The following is a 19,435-nucleotide window of genomic DNA, read 5'->3' on the forward strand; positions in this document are numbered from 1 at the left end:
TCCTCTTCTCCCCAATTCTATTTAATACCTCCTCATTAGTTATGTGATCTACCCATCTAATCTTCAGCATTCTTCCATAGCACCACATTTCGAAAGCTTCTATTGTCTTCTTGTCTAAAATATTTATGGTCCACATTTCACTTCCATACGTGGCTACACTCCATACAAATACTTTCAGAAACGACTTCTTGACATTTAAATCTGTACTCGATGTTAACAAATTTTTCTTCTTCAGGAACGCTTTTCTTGCCATTGCCAGTCTACATTTTATATCCTCTCAACTTCGACCATCATCAGTTATTTCGCTACCCAAATAGCAAAAATCCTTTACTACTTTAAGTGTCTCATTTCCTAATCTAATTCCCTCAGCATCACCCGACTTAATTCGACTACATTCCATTATCCTTTTTTTCTTTTGTTGATGTTCATCTTTTACCCTCCTTTCAAGACACTGTCCATTGCGTTCAACTGCTCTTCCAAGCCATTTGCTGTCTCTGACAGAATTACAATGTCATCGGCGAACCTTAAAGTTTTTTTTTCTTCTCCATGGATTTTAATACCTACTCCGAACTTTTCTTTTGTTTCCTTTATTGCTTGCTCAATATACAGATTGAATAGCATCGGGGATAGGCTACAATCCTGTCTCACTCCCTTCCCAACCACTGCTTCCCTTTCATACTCCTCGGCTCTTATAACTGCCATCTGCTTTCTGTACAAATTATAAATAGCCTTTCGCTCCCTGTAGTTTACCCCTGCCACCTTCAGAATTTGAAAGAGAGTATTCCAAACAACATTGTCAAAAGCTTTCTCTAAGTCTACAAATGCTAGAAACGTAGGTTTGCCTTTTCTTAATCTTTCTTCTAAGATAAGTCGTAGGGTCAGTATTGCCTTACGTGTTCCAACATTTCTACGGAATTCAAACTGATCTTCCCCGAGGTCGGCTTCTATCAGTTTTTCCTCTTATTTCAAGCCTTACGTATAAATACAAACGAGTTGGGGAGAAAAAAATGAGGTCGCCTGCTTGTGCTGTTTGAGCTGTGAAGCATCCAGGTGATTATTATTTCCGTACGAATCTCGTCGAACACATTTCTTGTCATTCCTCGCAATAGGTATTTTGTATCATCGCTCGCAGAACTCCACACCCATGCAAGCTGTGAGCGACGAAACACGACCGACAAGCTAAGCTCGTTAATCAGTATAGCCGTTTCCACACCCTCTGAACACAGTCATCAGGCATCGGACGCACTGTCATAACGTATTGTCTACAATAAGTCAGCGCGCGTCCGTGGCAGACGCAAATGGCCTGTCCTTCGTCTTGTCAGACTAATGAGTCGCTCCGAAAGCGCGACCAATAGTTTATCGTCGGCCCGCGCTGAGCTGGCGCCTCTCACAATGGCGGGAGTAAACACAGGCGTCGGCAGGGCGCTGTGACAATGGCGAGAGCGCCGCGGTGGGCGTCTGCGGAGCCGTTTGCGCAACGCGCCTTCCTGCCCACGTGCCGCTTACTAGGCCAGCACTCGCGACCCTCCTGCACGGCGCCATTCGCTTCCTTAGACGTTGTCTTCCGTGGGCATCAACCGAGACAGGTCACTGGGACGGGAGCCTACTACACCTCGACTGAAGTTTTGTTTCAGCTTGCTGTTTCATATACAGGGTGTTACAAAAAGGTACGGCCAAACTTTCAGGAAACATTCCTCACACACAAATAAAGAAAAGATGTTATGTGCACAAGTGTCCGGAAACGCTTAATTTCCATGTTAGAGCTCATTTTAGTTTCGTCAGTATGTACTGTACTTCCTCGATTCACCTCCAGTTGACCCAATTGAAGGAAGGTAACGTTGCCTTCGGTGCTTGTATTGACATGTGACTCATTGCTCTACAGTACTAGCATCAAGCACATCAGTACGTGGCATCAACAGGTTAGCCGGCCGAAGTGGCCGTGCAGTTAAAGGCGCTGCAGCCTGGAACCGCAAGACCGCTACGGTCGCAGGTTCGAATCCTGCCTCGGGCATGGATGTTTGTGATGTCCTTAGGTTAGTTAGGTTTAACTAGTTCTAAGTTCTAGGGGACTAATGACCTCAGCAGTTGAGTCCCATAGTGCTCAGAACCATTTGAACCATTTGAACCATCAACAGGTTAGAATTCATCACGAACGTCGTTTTGCAGTCAGTGCAATGTTTACAAATACGGAGTTGGCAGATGCCCATTTGATGTATGGATCAGCACGGGGCAATACCCGTGGCACGGTACGTTAGTATCGAGACAGATTTTCAGAACGAAGGTGTCCCGACAGGAAGACGTTCGAAGCAATTGATCGGTGTCTTAGGGAGCACGGAACTTTCCAGCCTATGACTCGCGACTGGGGAAGACCTAGAACGACGAGGACACATGCAATGGACGAGGCAATTCTCCGTGTAGTTGACGATAACCCTAATGTCAACGTCAGAGAAGTTGCTGGTGTACAAGGTAACGTTGACCACGTCACTGTATGGAGAGTGCTACGGGAGAACCAGTTGTTTCCGTACCATGTACAGCGTGTGCAGGCACTATCAGCAGCTGATTGGCCTCCACGGGTACACTTCTGCGAATGGTTCATCCATCAATGTGTTAATCCTCATTTCAGTGCAAATGTTCTCTTTACGGATGAGGCTTCATTCCAACGTGATCAAATTGTAATTTTTCATAATCAACATGCGTTGGCTGACGAGAATCCGCACGCAATTGTGCAATCTCCTCATCAACACAGATTTCTGTGAACGTTTGGGCAGGCATTCTTGGTGATGTCTTGATTGGGCCTCTTGTTCTTCCACCTACGCTCGATGGAGCACGTTATCATGATTTCATACGGGATACTCCACCTGTGCTGCTAGAACATGTGCCTTTACAAGTACGACACAACATGTGGTTCATGCACGATGGAGCTCCTGCACATTTCAGTCGAATTGTTCATAGGCTTCTCAACAACAGATTCGGTGACCGATGGATTGGTAGAGGCGGACCAATTCCATGGCCTCCACGCTCTCCTGACCTCAATCCTCTTGACTTTCATTTATGGGGGCATTTGAAAGCTCTTGTCTACGCAACCCCGGTACCAAATGTAGAGACTCTTCTTGCTCGTATTGTGGACAGCTGTGATACAATACGCCATTCTCCAGGGCTGCATCAGCGCATCAGGGATTCCATGCGACGGAGGGTGGATGCATGTGTCCTCGCTAACGGAGGACATTTTGAACATTTCCTCTAACAAAGTGTTTGAAGTTACGCTGGTACGTTCTGATGCTGTGTGTTTCCATTCCATGATTAATGTGATTTGAAGAGAAGTAATAAAATGAGCTCTAACATAGAAAATAAGCGTTTCCGGACACATGTCCACATAACATATTTTCTTTCTTTGTGTGTGAGGAATGTTTCCTGAAAGTTTGGCTGTTCCTTTTTGTAACACCCTGTGTTTACTTTATGGCTTATTTTACCTGCTCAGGCTTCTGGCTTAGTGTTACACTCAGTCAGGAGGTATACATGTCAAAATTAAAAAGAAAAACACTTAAGCTCTTTAATTTCTATAAAGCCCTGTTTATTAATAACCCTGCAGACAATATCAGTAGTTTCATATCAGCACGCAACTCCGCTGCTGAGTGAAAATCTCGTTCTGGAAACATCCCCCAGGCTGCGGTTCAAATGGCTCTGAGCACTATTGGACTCTACTGCTTAGGTCAAAAGTCCCCTAGAACTTGGAACTACTTAAACCTTACTAACCTAAGGACATCACACACACCCATGCCCGAGGCAGGATTCGAACCTGCGACCGTAGCGGTCACGCGGTTCCAGATTGAAGCGCCAGAACCGCACGGCCACCACGGCCGGCCCCAGGCTGTGGCTAAGCCATGTCTCCGCAATATCCTTTCTTCCAGAAGTGATAGTTTTGCGAGGTTCACAGAAGAGCTTCTGTGAAGTTTGGAAGGTAGGAGACGAGGTACTGGCAGAACTGAAGCTGAGAGGACAGGTCACGAGTCGTGCTTGGGTAGCTCAGATGGTAGAGCACTCACCCGAGAAAGGCAAAGGTCCCGAGTTCGAGTATCGGTCCGCCACACAGCTTTAATCTGCCAGGAAAGTTTTAATATTAATAGCAGCCTCACACTTCTAGCAGATATTGCAGTTGTCTGTAAGAAAAAGCTGTGCAAGTATTCATACGGGTCTAGATAAGATATCGAAATGGCTCAGTCGGCTCTCAACCGTGTGCGAAGCGGACTTGTGCACAAAAAATGGTTCAAATTGATCTAAACACTATGGGACTTAACATCTAAGGTCATCAGTCCCCTAGACTTAGAACTACTTAAACCTAACTAACCTAAGAACATCAAACACATCCATGCCCGAGGTACCAGACTGAAGCGGCTAGAACCGCTCGGCCACAGCGGCCGGCGTGGACGTGTGCGGCGCTCCGCAAGCGGGCCGTTGTTTACTCGCAAGGGTAGTGGTGTTGCAGTGTAAACAGATCACATCGAACGACAATGACGCTTTCTTATAGAAAGGGCACGATTAAATTAACGTTCCATGTAGAGTACACAAGACCTAAGGCATACGAAGTACAGCGTTTCCTGCGTGAAGTAATGTACGTCGATCCACCGTTTGAAGTTCCTGCCACGCTTGTCGTGAACGCGCTGCGGCCTTTCGGGGAAGTACTAGGACACGTGGAAGAAAAGTGGCATTCGTTCGAGACGTACTGAATGTAGTGCGTCACGTGCGAATCGCACTGCTCAAACACCTCTCATCGTACGTGACCGTTGCTGGCTGTCGAGCGATCGTCATTTATGACGGTCGACCGCGGACTATTTCAGGGTGCGGGTAGGAAGGTCATGTACTCTCTGAATGCCTGCAGAGACGCCTCGTCCAGATACAACGTGCAGACACGACGCCTACATCGCAACCGACAACGCTGCCTGTTATATACGATGAGGCAGCGAGGAACATGACGGACGCGGACGTTGTTCCGTTCCAGTTACCGACCCGGTTTTCGCGACCACGACGTCGCAGCCTCCATCGGAAACGTGCTCGACGGTAGCGGCCACGTCTGCACCCCAGCCGTATGAGGAAGGAGAACACCATAAGATCGATTCGAGCTCTTAAACGGAGATGCGGGAGGTGCCTATTGCTTGTCGTGATCCACAGGACGCGGACATGCGTTTCCGCAAGCAGAAGTCGCCCAAGCGACGAAAGAAGAGGAGGCTGTCTGCAGAAAGTGATTCTCGAGATGGTGACACGTTGCAGGAGGATGAGGAAAATCCATCTGCGGCCTGGGCTGTGGATCTCACTCCAGCGGTTCCTGGTTCGCTGCTAGCAATGTCCGCCAAAGAACAAAGCCAAGTTGACAATGCTCAATTGACTGACGAGCCCCCTGGCGATTTTGCTGCTAAGACATCAGATGAACGTCATGCGTCGCTAACGTACCACGCCTCAAGGTTGGTGATTGGGCGTCCGAGATGGAGATGGAAAGAATGATATCAGACTCGAGCGACAACCAGGACATCTTGTCTCAGCCGATCAATAATAAATACGGTGCGGGTGGCAGGGACGGTCGGACGGGCGACGTGGCACTTCCTGGCTTAAACGACAGCAGGATACGTCAACGTACTATCAAATGACCCAGGTGTATCGGATAGGTACAGTCAATGTCAACGGCATTAGTTACACTATCAAAACCCAGTTGTTAAAGGACATGATTCGGGCGGCAGACATTGATATCGTGTTCCTTCAAGAGGTGCGACCTGATCTGCGCCTGGATGTTCATAGATACGCGTCTTACGTCAACCGAACTTTCGACGGTGGTGGTGGTACAGCCTTACTTCTATGTAATGATATCGAACCAACGGATATTCAGTATTTGCCATCAGACATTGCGCTCACCATCGGCGCAGTCCGCCTTGTGAATCTGTATGCCCCGTCTGCTACTGCGAAGCATCGAGAGCGAACACACTATTACTCCACTGAGGTAGCTCCATAGTTTCAAGGCGCTGCAGAGCACTTCGTTGTGGGAAGGGACTTTAATAGCGTCTTACGCCATGAGGATCAGATCCCTCACCATGTCCCATATCAATCCCTTCACGCTATGGTCAGGGATCTCGCTTTGCATGATACATGGACACTAAGCCACGGTGACCGACGAGTATATACACACTTCATCAGCCACTCGGCCAGCAGGTTGGACAGGATTTACGTCTCCCGAGCTCTTCGAGCAGTGACTGTAGATGATGAGCTGTGGACCACTGCGTTCACCGACCATCAGGCCTTCATCTGCGCCGTGACTCTGAAACGACAATAGACGACCCGTAGTAGAGGACATTGGACTCCTAACATCTACATTCTCCGGGAAGAGGCTTGCCGTGCGGACATCACTGCTACCTGGCACAAATGTGAGCGACAGCATAATACCTACGATTCCACGACATGATGGTGGACATACTGCGCCAAGGCAGCTCTTCGCCGCACACTCATGGCAAATGGACAAGACAGGGCGCTTTGGTTCCGATCGACCTCTGAGTTTTACTACTCGGTCTTGCGAGAACTATCGTCGCAACAACCTTCGCCAGAGCGCCAGAAGGCCATCTATCGGACACAGGTACGGCTTCTGCAGATCATGGCTGACAGATTGGGCGGCACGCGGGTTCGAGTGAGAGTTGAAGATTCTATCCCAGAGGAACGTGCTTCTCCTTATCACATCGTCAGAGAACGGTGACACCGTAGGAGACGACTCATCACGGCAGTTATTTCTGCGGACGGGCAACGCGCAGAGACAATGTCATCTTCCGTGTCCTCACAGATTATTACCGCACTCTCTATAAATCAGATCAACGGCGTGACAATGACATTGAGGTAGCTCTGCACGACCTGCCATGTTCAGGTAGGGGGCAAGGCGACGCCACATTCCTGTAGGCCGTCACTTGCGAAGAAATGCACATGGCCCTGTCGCGGGGAGCGAGAAACAAATCACCTGGACCTGATGGTCTTTCGCTTGAATTTTACGGCACCTTTTCTGACCTGATGGGGCAAGTCTGGCGGCAGATGTGGTGCGAACTCATGGATCCAGACTTCCGCGTCCCCCCCCCCCCCCTCTCCCGAATTTTTGGAGGGCATGATTATCCCAGTGCCAAAACCAAACTGGGGGTGCAGACCGCAAGACTTCTGCCCCGTTGACGTTATTGAATTCGGATAAAAAGCTGTCAGAGATGCCATTCATGCCGACCAAACGTGTCTGGGAGGTGGCAGTAACATAAAAACGGCGTTAAGCTCTTATAGAGATGTGGTGACGCTCATGTCGGCATGCCGCTTAGAAGGCGCTCTCGTGGCGGTGGACCTAGACCACGCATTTGACCGCGCTGACCACCATGTCTTGCAGGCTGTCTTAGAGAAGATGGGACTGTCCCCAATATCGGCAGGTGTGGTTCTCCGTCTCGTCCACAGAGCCCCTTCCACAGTCCCGGACAATGGCTACCGCTCGCCAAAGTTCACTGTTGAGATCTGATTGCGGCAAGGATGTCCTCTGTCAGCCTTTCTCTTCGCCAATGCCCTCGAGCCTTCACTTCATGGTCTACGACAGCGTTTGGAGGGCATTCGCTTCCGTAAGGTGCATTTTAAATGTTGTGGCTATGCGGACGATGTAGTTTTCTTAGCGAGGTCGGCAGATCGCGCGGCTTCAGCGGTACGCCGAGGTGGCCAGACGCCGTATCAACCTGCGAATGTCACAGTACATGGATGTGGGCAGAGGATTGAATACGAGTACGCCAGTGCCCATTACCAAAGCCCCGGCGATGAAATTTTTGGGAGGCGGCACTGGAATGATAAATGTACACAACAGGGCGCGCGCTCTCTTGCTGCAGGCCTACGTACTTCGAACAAGGACACCCTCCCTGGTACACTGATTCAGGAGGTGATGCCCCAATCCCTCTGGCCGCCGATTCTTGTTGGGGATATCACGCCAGCACTGTGTCACATTCGCATCTATCTGGTCGACATGAGTTATCTTTTGGATGTCCTACCGACCACGCGGGGTCCTAGAACCAAGGAATTCTACCGCTACTTTCAACGGACGCTGCCTGCTAATGTGACTGAACGCCGCCATCCGGCGGTTGGCTGGAGACGAGTGTGGAGTAACATCCACTCGCCTTTCCTTCACACCACGGTTAGGACGCTGTGGCTCGTGATAACGACTGAAAAATTCCCCACCCGACAACGCTTGCACATGATACATCTTGCCGAAGACCCTCTCTGCCCCGGATGCGCCGCTGTCGACACCGGCATGCACCGTTTCGTTTGTGGTACGGCTGCCGACTGCTGGCTCCTCACATGACACATGTTGGCATTGTTGCTGCGACCGACGCCTAAGTCCGTAGAGTCCACCGAACTGATCCATACCGACGTCACTTACTTTCCGGTTACTCGTCACAATGCCATGGTGTGAGTTAAGGGTAAGGCATTGTCGTACTTGCAGGCTTGTTAGATTTTTGGCATTATTTAACGAGAAACTACACGGTTTTGAGGTCGTTGTTTACGCGCCTTCCAAACCAAATAAAAGTAAAAAAAAAAAATGGTTCAAATGCTCTGAGCACTATGGGACTTAACATCTGAGGTCATCAGTCACCTAGAACTTGTAACTACTTAAACCCAACCAACCGAAGGACATCACACACATCCAAGCCCCGAGGCAGGATTCGAACCTGCGACCGTAGCAGTCGCGTGCTTCCAGACTGAAGCGCCTAGAGCCGCTCGGCTACTAAGTCGGCCCCTCTAGACCGCTGGGGTGTACCGGGTGTGTGAAGAGACTGAGATATAGCGCATAACGGACTAATGAGAGATATCAACGGTAGCTACGGTGTGTTTAACACTCGCTGAATGAGAAGACGACCAGGACATCGCTCCGTCTGGCGGCTGTGGATACCCTCAAAAGAGGATAAAAAATATAAAAAAATACAAATAAGAACATAACAAAAATATTAAAACAAATACAATGTAATAAAAGTATTGTACCCATTCCTTTATCCGTTTCTTTTTTTCATAAAACGTTCAGAGGCGTATCTAACTTTTGTTCGTGGGTGGAGCCTAAAGTGGTGGCAAACAACCATCATAGTTAACTGTTAGGGTGAAAGTGTCGGTGGCACTAGCTATGTTTTTGTTTTTAGGTTAGACAGATTTTTGGGGGTAGTATGGGTGATAGGGGCCAACGCCTGAAGTGGAAGCGGTCTAAGGAATAGAAAAATTGGTGTCCCATTCATCTTGACCACCCTAAATAACTGTTTGTCCAGATGCAAATTATAAAATGTTTCAAGCAAATGTTCTTTAGCAGTCAGGGGACATCAATCAGCATGATTGCTTTCGTTGTAGCTTTGTTTTTTACTAAGATATGAACAGCGGAATGACTTTTTTAAAAGGCACCCTGTATTTTTTATTTGGTAATTCATTTCCTCTCCTAAAGACCTATTCAAAAATGTATCACAGTTCACCATTCACTGAAAGACGGCATTATTAATTACATAACACAACATTGATGTTGCCGCTCCCGACGCTTAGTGCAGGTACTCGGGGTAATGGAACACATCCATGTGCTGCTGTTGAGAGAGGACAAATGTAAACATAAGTAGAATGTACACCCATCATTCCATCAAACATTGTCAGTTGAAGACTTTTGTGAGTAGAATATACATAAACGAAGAGAAGATAGAAATGCTACTTATCTGTAGGGAATGTAAGTTAGCAAAACAGTAATTGCAATACTGTTTTTTATGTACGGGTATATTTAGTACAATAGTTTAGTCCTTTTAAATACTGTTAACAGAGTAGGCATACAGTAAAGGCTGTAATTCCTACAAACTGCATCGACATAACGTTTCTTTTATTGTTGTCGTTGTTGTTGTTGGAGGTAGGCGAAATGTTACGCAGGCAGCGGAACTGTACAGAGAGCGATATCGTGACAAGAACCCACCTTCCCGACGGATGTTTTCTCGTCTTGTTGCGACGTTTCAGGAAACAGGACGTTTCAACCCACGACAACGCTATCGTCGTAGCACTCGCACAGACGAAGCTGCCTAAGATACTGTTCTCACTTCCGTTGCTATGAATCCACATATGAGCACACGACAGCTTGAACACGCGATTGGCATTCCTAAAACCAGTGTACATCGTATTCTTAAACGTCACCGGTTCCATCCCTACCATGTACACCTACGTCAAGAACTGCATGGAAATGATTTTCAGAATCGTGTACAGTTCTGTCAGTGGGCGCAGCAGCAAATCCTCGCCAACCCGAACTTCTTCTCCAGTGTTCTGTTTACCGATGAATGTTCCTTCTCAAACAAAGGACAGGTAAATACAAAGAACATGCATTATTGGTCCAGTGACAAGCCACGATGGCTTAGACAGGTGGAACATCAGCGTCAATGGAGAGTTAATGTCTGGTGTGGGATGCTTGGTACTACAATTATTGGCCCTTAGTTCATCAATGGTAGTTTAAACGGCACAACGTATGTCAACTTCCTGAGGCGAACTCTTCCTCCTCTTCTGGATGAAATGCCGCTAAGAACCAGGGTGCTTATGTAGTATCAACACGATGGATGTCCAGCACATAATGCCTTGCGTGCACGTCGTGTTCTGAACCGAAGGCGTTCTGTCAGATGGATTGGTCGAGGAGGAACAGTTACTTGATCCGCTAGGGCTCCTGATTTAAATGCTCTGGACTTTTCTCTTTGGGGATGCATTAAAGGCGTTGTCTATCGCGATATTCCAACAACTCCAGAGGACATGCTGGAACGTATCGTGCTTGCTTGTAATTCTCTTCAGCAGGCAACGCTGGAAGCAGTAAATAATTCTTTCATTCAACGAGTGCACCAGTGTATCGGTGTCCAGGGTCACCACTTTGAGCACATTTGAATGTTCTACCCCTGGGCAGTGGTATAAGAGTGTCAAAGTCAATTTTGTGTTATGTTTTCACTTGTTTTTCATTTGTTTTCTGACAACTCCAGCAAGTGGACGAGTTTGTGATCCCGGGCTTAAAGTCAGTGTTGTATTATGTAATTACTGATGTTGCATTTACTTGAAACATTTTGCAGTTTGGCAGTTTGCATCTGGATAAACAGTTATTTAGGGTGGTCAAGATAACTGGAACAATAACAGCTATTGGAAAAAGACTTTCACCGGTATCAATATAGGGCTGGGGCCCATGAATGTACATATTTGGAAAAATTCTAAAAGGAAAGCATATGTTTTTTTTAACACAAACTCATGTTTTTTTTAAATGGACCTCCTATATTTTTTCTTCAGAAATCCATAGCATGACAAAGCACATACACAATGGCGTTGATTTCATCGCAATATTCCCATTACATCTCGAGATACTGAGACGCGAAGTTGACGCTTGAAACACCCGACATGTGCTGCTAGCGCACATCCTGAGGCTCAGGCGTGAACCCCATGCTGCCCGTAATCGCGATGTGATTGACATGTGTAATCACACCTCCATACTTATCAAGAGGTCCGAAACGAATAATACGGTCTGCTGCCATCAACTCTCATAAGCACATAATGGTTTCCCTCTTGCACATTTTACGTATCTACGTACACAATACGAACCAGTACCGATCGGTGTACACCCGTCAGGTTGTCTTATTTATCCTGCACACTCAAAATAAAGTTTATCTAATGCGTTATATGACCCATTGTGCCTGTCACGCAGGACCTGGCTCTACCTAGTCAAGTGTCCAACGTAGTTCCCATTACTGCCACAGTTACCACTTCGCCTTGTTTATGATTTGCGACCCATGCAAACTCCTGTACTCCACCACCCTCCGAGCATCCCATTTGTTGTTGCTTTGGCGTGCAGTACACCGCTTGCCAGTGTAGTCGTGCATCAGAGTAATCTAGTGACGGCACGGAGGTAGTACACATTGTCAATAAACGTTGTGTTGTGGAACGTATACTGTACAGTATAATGTACACACATAAAGAAGATATGGTAGAAATGCTGCCGATCTATGGAGAATGTACGTTGACGGGAAATACGTTGTGAGATTGCTTGTTTGTTGATAGTACTGTTAGCGAACATTATGATTATTAAGTTAATATGTCTGTTTTCTACCCTACTCTACATACCTGTACTGTACCCTGTTGTAGGTGGACGAAATGCTGTAGAACGACTGTACAGAAGACGATTCCCTGACAAGCCATCGCCTTCGCGCCGGATGTTTGGTCGTCTCACATCTCGTCTACGTGAAACGGGAAGCTTAAATTCAAGACCTCGACATCGTCCTAGAACACGCACAGATGAACGTGCTGAAGTTGCTGTGCTCGCTACCATAGCTGTGAATCCTCAAAGCAGCACACGTCAAATTGAACGTGAAGTTGGTGAGTCGAAATCAAGTGCACAGCGTATTCTTAAACGTCATAAATTTCATCCTTACCATGTTAATTTACACCAGGATCTTCATGAAAATGACTTCCGCAATAGGGTAACATTTTGTTGGTGGGCTCAGCAAAAACTTCTGACTAATCCAAATTTTTTTGCAGATGTTCTCTTTACGGACGAGGCATCATTCTCCAACAAAGGAATTGTCAATATGAGGAATATGCATTATTGGTCCGCAGACAATCCAAAATGACTCTGTCAGGTAGAGCATCAACGTCCGTGGAAAGTTAATGTTTGGTGTGGGATTATTGGAGATACCATTATCGGACCTTTCTTTATAAATGGCATACAAAATGGCAGACAATACTCCAGATTTATACGACACAATCTTCCTGTTCTCTTGGACACCGTACCTCTGAACCGGAGAATGGTCATGTGGTATCAGCATGACGGATGCCCTGCACATAACGCCTTACGAGCACGTCTACTTCTGAACCGTAAGTTCCCTGGTAGGTGGATTGGACGAGGTGGCCCAGTTAGGTGGCCTTCCCGATCTCCGGACCTTACACCGCTGGATTATTTTCTTTGGGAAATAGTGAAGGATGCTGTTTACCAACATGAACCAACAACACCAGAGGACATGAAGCAACGCATTATTGATGCTTGTACAGCCATCAAAGAGGAAACAGTAGCACGAAGTAGGGCATCCTTCATCCGCAGAGTGCCCCCATGTATGCAAACCAATGGGCATCACTTTGAGCATGAGATGTTAACGCTAGGTTTAGTATGTAGTGCTGGTATCACAGTGGAAGTTTTTACAAAGGGCCATTTTACCCAGTGATGTTAAGAAACATTTGTTTGCAACAATTTGTCATTTAACGCATTAGAGAAACATAACATTGATAATTATGTGATAATAAAACTAATTGGTTAAACATGATTACATTCATCTTCTATGTCCTACTTGAACTTCCCAAATCAAAACATTTGTACTTAAACAACGGTAAAACTTTTAGTACACTTGCTCGTTTCACTAAAACCATCAACATGAATTTTACTATTACGAGTGAATGATTAACTGTCACTTGCGCTAGATCTACAGTAAAGTAAAGTTTTAACGTTGAACGGCATTACCTTTTTAGTAACGGATTAACGATAAGCGAAGTTAACTTTGTGACTAACGTTGCGGTACACAGATATGTTACAGAACCGCATCACCCCTAGCCTATGGGATAAATACCTGCTGGTATGTACGACGTTAATGCAGGATGGCAGTAGACCATAGAGAGCCGGCCGCGGTGGTCTAGCGGTTCTGGCGCTGCAGTCCGGAACCGCGGGACTGCTGCGGTCGCAGGTTCGAATCCTGCCTTGGGCATGGGTGTGTGTGATGTCCTTAGGTTAGTTAGGTTTAAGTAGTTCTACGTTCTAGGGAACTTATGACCTAAGATGTTGAGTCCCAAAGTGCTCAGAGCCATTTGAGCCATTTGAGACCATAGAGATGGGCAAAACTATTCTTTTCAGAGATCGGATGAGAACTGTTCACTCCCTGAAATGAACTAGCTCTTTTTCATGACTCACCACTCATTCACAATAGAAAATAAATGGAAGGCACATTGCCCTTTAAACTTGGTTTATTCCAGTGCTACACCTGTATTTTGATCTTATTTGATCCTATTTTGAAGTAACACAGATAATGAGTAAGAATTTTGTATTGTTTATTGAAATTTCCACGATATGACGAAGTTTTTGATTATTGATATATTTTGCACTATCGCGGTTTTTTGGGTGATCGGAAAATGTTGTAACTTGAGATTTACATTGACAATATATTTGGTTATAATGTATTAAAATTTCATTAACCTCGTACAAATACATTGTGAGTCATATATTTTTAAAGTGAACGTTTCCTTCCAAAGACGCCTAAAATCGCAAAATCCATACTACAATAAGAAAAAAATATATAAATTTGATTGTAAGACCGAAGTTCTGCATATAGCCTTATGCAGAATAAAACAAGGAAAATACTGGTGTATCACATTTTGCAATATGTTGAACGGTTCGCTCGTAATTAAAGCGTAATTTCGAGTGTCCATAATAAAAAATCCTATAGTAAGAGGAGTTGTCAGGAACCTAATCCGATCAGTTTAAACAAATAAAAATAAAATAAAAACAAATGATGTATACATAACATAATTATGTAATATACATAGCGGTATTACTACGAAGAACAATATCCAGTAGAGACAAACTCCGATGCAGAGGCGCTGAGTCAAGCAGGTCAAGCCGCAAGCTGTATTACTGCGTGAGCTAAGACCGCAGAGACCAGAGTGACACCTGAGTTGCTTTGCTCAACGCTCTGGCTAGAGTCGAGAATGGTGGGGTGAGCGTTGTGCGGGCGAGTTCCGAGGGTGGGGGGAGCGGTGAATGGCCACCAGTCACCCGCTCCGAGACAAATCGTCCTCGTCCGCTCTCTTGCGAGCAGGTTGTTGTAAGTAGTTCTTATGTTCTCCGCTAGGAGGCTCTCTGTCCTGTTGCTTGCATCAACTACCCAGAGGGCAGGACGTGCGACTGAAAGGATTGCCGACAGAGTGCAATGCTAAGTTAAGGTGTGCCAGACACTGCACGTGGCAGAGGAAGCACAGAGACGGCACGGCATATGTGAAACACAAAATCCGATGGGGCACTGCACAATGCAGGCAGCCAAGGTAGAAGCAGGGCAGAGGCCGGCGCTGGCTGTGTTGTGTGGCGTGCAGTGTGCTTTGACCAGCAGAGGCCCTGCTGATCTGCTCCGAATCTCTCTCTCTCTCTCTCTCTCTCTCTCTCTCTCTCTGCTGTGGGAAACGTTTGGAGCTACTGTTCTTTTTTTCCGAATCACTGACTGTTCACTCCTTTGAAAGATTCAACTCTATGAATCAGTTCAGGAGCAGATCCCCCATCTCTAGTAGACCGTATTATTCGTTTCGGACCTTTTGATAAGTATGGAAGTGTGATTACACATGTCAATCACATCGCGATTATGGGCAACATGGCGTTCACGCCTGAGCCTCAGGACGTGCGCTAGCAGCGCATGTCGGGCGTTTCAAGCGTCAACTTTGCGTCTTAATATCTCGGGATGTAATGGGAATTTTGCGATGCAATCAACGCCATTGTGTATGTGCTTTGTCATGCTATGGATTGATGAAGAAAAAATATAGGAGGTCCATTTAAGGAAAAACATAAATCTGTGTTAAAAAACACACATGCTTTCGTTTTAGAATGTTTCCAAATATGTACAATCAGGGGCCCCAGCCCTACATTGATACCGGTGAAAGTCTTTTTCCAATAGCTGTTATTGTTCCAGAGATATTTTGGGTGGACAAAATAGCTGGGACACCCTGTATATAATTAAAAGTTAAGAAATAAATAAAAAACAAAAATATGAAAAAATAGAAAGAAAGATGGTGGAGCACTTGCCAGAGAAAGGCAAAGGTCGCGAGTTCTAGTCTCGGTCCGGCACATGTCTTTAATCTGCCAGGAAAGTTTTAAAATTAGTAGCAGCCTCACACTTCTAGTAGACAATGCAGTTGTATGTAGGAAAAAGCAGTACAAATATTCAGGCGGGTCTAGATAAGATACCAAAATCAATCGATGTTGGCAACTATTTTAATTTTCAGAGATGTAAAATGGTGAACTTTATTACACAAGAAAACGTATTATTCCATGATTACAATACTAATGAGTCATAAACGACATCAGTCAATTCATACAAATACCAGTGTGTAAAAATTTGTAGGGAGAAGAAAGACACTGCTGAAAAAATAGTACACATGGAAAAACATCGATATTGATCACATAATGGCATAAGCCACGTGTGGACAGGGCATGTACTGATAATGGTTTCAACGTGTCCGCCAACAGACAGGGTAGTCGCAGAGCGCCATCTATGTCTACCCTTTAATGGGAAATGCTCACAGCCAGAAGGCTCCGTGTGGTGCAACCCGTTCAGAAGGCTGAGTGTGGTGCAGACGTGTGAAGCAGACAGGCAGCCATGCCACGGAGATGCACACGTGCTTCTTATGCCAATTGAGAGAGTGTGAAAGGGATAAAAGTGTGGCGTAGCGAATGGTGGAATGGTCCTTTCTGGGAATTTCCACACACCCTGCACGTGCTGTGTCAGTGCAACGGTACTGGTATCAGTGGTTACATTAACATTCTCACACCCGTAGACGAGGTTCTCGACATCCACGCAGCACAGGCGCCCGCTAGGATTGTCGCATTGTAAAGGCTGCAGTGAAAGATCGTACAGCTACCGCAGCACAGATAAGAGGGCCTGTGCGCCCAGATGTGTCAATAAAAATTTTTGCTAACCGTTTATTAGCAGCGGTAATACGGGCACACATACCTCTAGCTCGTCTTCCACTGACGCCACAGTATCGATGTGCATGGCTTGACTGGTAGCTTGCAGAGCGCATTCGTCTGAGACACACTGACCCCAGCCCAAGCCTTAGGGTCACAGGTGTGATAAGCTACAACTCTCGTTCATCTTTGGTATTTCTTAAGAAGATGCTAATCAGAGCTTGGTACATGCATAATGTTGTTAGACCCACTCTTTTGCTGTTCTTGCAACAGGAAGGTGATGTGTTGTTTCGAAAGGATAAAGCTCTCCCACACACTGTCAGTGAAACTCAACGTGCTCTGCAAGACGAGGAGCAACATTCTTGGGAAGCACGATCTCCGAGCTTGTCCCCAATCGAGCATGTGTGGGATACGATGGGACTCCAGTCAGCCAGCTACTATTACAGAACAATGTGAACAGGTCGAGCAAGCGTGGCATAACGTACACCAGGACAGTATTCACTATCTGTACGATCGACTGGATCGAATGCACTGCTACCTGTGGATATGGCTGTTACAGCAGGGATCGATAACTGGCTCCTCAGAACAGCTTGTGCTATTGATGTGTGATCATTCTGGAGGACAATGGTTTAAATCCCCATCTGGCCATCCTGATTTAGGTTTTCCGTGATTTCCCTTTATCGCTCCAGGCAAATTCTGGGATGGTTCTTTTGAAAATGACGCAGCCAATTTCCCTCTGCTTCCTTCCATAACCAGAGCTTGAGCTCCATCTATAACGACCTCACTGTTGGCGGAACGTTGAACTCTAATGTCTTCCTCCTCCTTCTGTAAATGCAATCATTTCATGTCTCCATATGCACTGTTGCAACAACAAATTTTGAGTGAATAGGAAACCTCGAGATGAGTGAACAAATTTTTTATTTTTTCCAGCATTGTAGCTCACTTGTAGGTGAAGCAGATGGTTGGCTTGTGTTCATTGATAGAGTACTAGGACAATGCAATCAGCCTACAAAGGAGATGGCTTACAAAAAATGGGTACGATGCATCCTAGAATATTGCTAAAGTGTGTGGGACCCATACCAAACGGCTAATAGGCCACCTCAAATAGTCATACATCTGTTTGACCTGTGGGAGAGTTTCATTTAGCTACTGTAAAACTGAGCTGACAGACTCTTGAAGATAAATGTAACGTACCTCGTGAATGCATACTAACAAGGTTTCAAGAACCAGTTTTAAGTGACTAATACGGGAATATAGTATAATCCAATCCCCTATTGTATTTTTCCCGCATATATCGCGAAGACAAGAGGAAAATAATTACGGTACGCACAGAGTCTTTTAAGTAAACATTCTTCCTGTGGGCCATACGTGAATGGAACGGAAAGAAACCCTAATAAAATTCAAATGGCTCTGAGCACTATGGGACTTAACATCTATGGTCATCAGTCCCCTAAAACTTAGAACTACTTAAACCTAACTAACCTAAGGACAGCACACAACACCCAGCCATCACGAGGCAGAGAAAATCCCTGACCCCGCCGGGAATCGAACCCGGGAACCCGGGCGTGGGAAGCGAGAACGCTACCGCAAAAAAAAAAAAAAAAAAAAAAAAAAAAAAAAAAAAAAAAAAAAAGCTAATAAGCGGGGCAATGGGAAGTATTTTCTCCCATGAACTTCACAGTGGTTTGCTAAGCTTGAGTGTAGATGTAAATGTCATTCAGCTGTGGATACGTTAGTGAAATAAGATGACAAAACTATAATTAAACGATAAATATTGAAACAGACAAATGATAACAATAACGTTCTTTAGTGGCTAGGATAGCTGGGTCTTCTTGTCCGCAGCTCGTGGTCGTGTGGTAGCGTTCTCGCTTCCCGCGCCCGGGTTCCCGGGTTCGATTCCCGGCGGGGTGAGGGATTTTCTCTGCCTCGTGATGACTGGGTGTTGTGTGATGTCCTTAGGTTAGTTAGGTTTAAGTAGTTCTAAGTTCTAGGGGACTGATGACCATATATGTTAAGTCCCATAGTGCTCAGAGCCATTTGAACCATTTTTGAGCTGGGTCTTCTGAATGCATAACACTCACCTAACGAACAATAACTGGCAACTGGGTGTAACCCATCCCCATGAACGGCGGTATTACACGTGCCAATAAATGATTCAGAACAAAAGTCACACCGTATTTTAGCCATCTTTCGTTTCGATGGTCTCCAGGAAACTAATGCGGAATTTCGATTATGTGTGAGGGTTGCTCTCAATTCCGGAATGCTGCGAACGAAACTGTGAATGTATGTTTCCTTATACGTCATTTATTAATTTCTTCAGTTTTCATCACATACTTGCATTGACTTCCAAAATACGACTTTTAGCCACGGACCTCAACTTCATAACCATGCTCTGTTTAACACCAGATGTGTTCGATAGGCCACGCGCCATAGAAATATTGCACACCATGTTGTTACAGACAGAAGTGACCTTATCGACGGCTTCAGCAGAGGGAAGTGATTTGTGATCATGACGTCATCACAGCGACTATGGTTAGTGAAGTTAATAAATCAGTAAAGAAAGCTAGGAGAGTGTTCCCGCTAGAAAGAACATATAAGCAGTTGTCAGCATCTCACATAGACAATGAATTGGCATCATTTAATTTCAGTATAATGGACATAGTGAAATTATGGACAAAGTTTAAACGGATTTTAAATCGTGCTCTGGAGAATTAT

This window comes from Schistocerca cancellata, chromosome 6 (genome assembly GCF_023864275.1).
Source record: "Schistocerca cancellata isolate TAMUIC-IGC-003103 chromosome 6, iqSchCanc2.1, whole genome shotgun sequence".
NCBI classification, from domain to species: domain Eukaryota; kingdom Metazoa; phylum Arthropoda; class Insecta; order Orthoptera; family Acrididae; genus Schistocerca; species Schistocerca cancellata.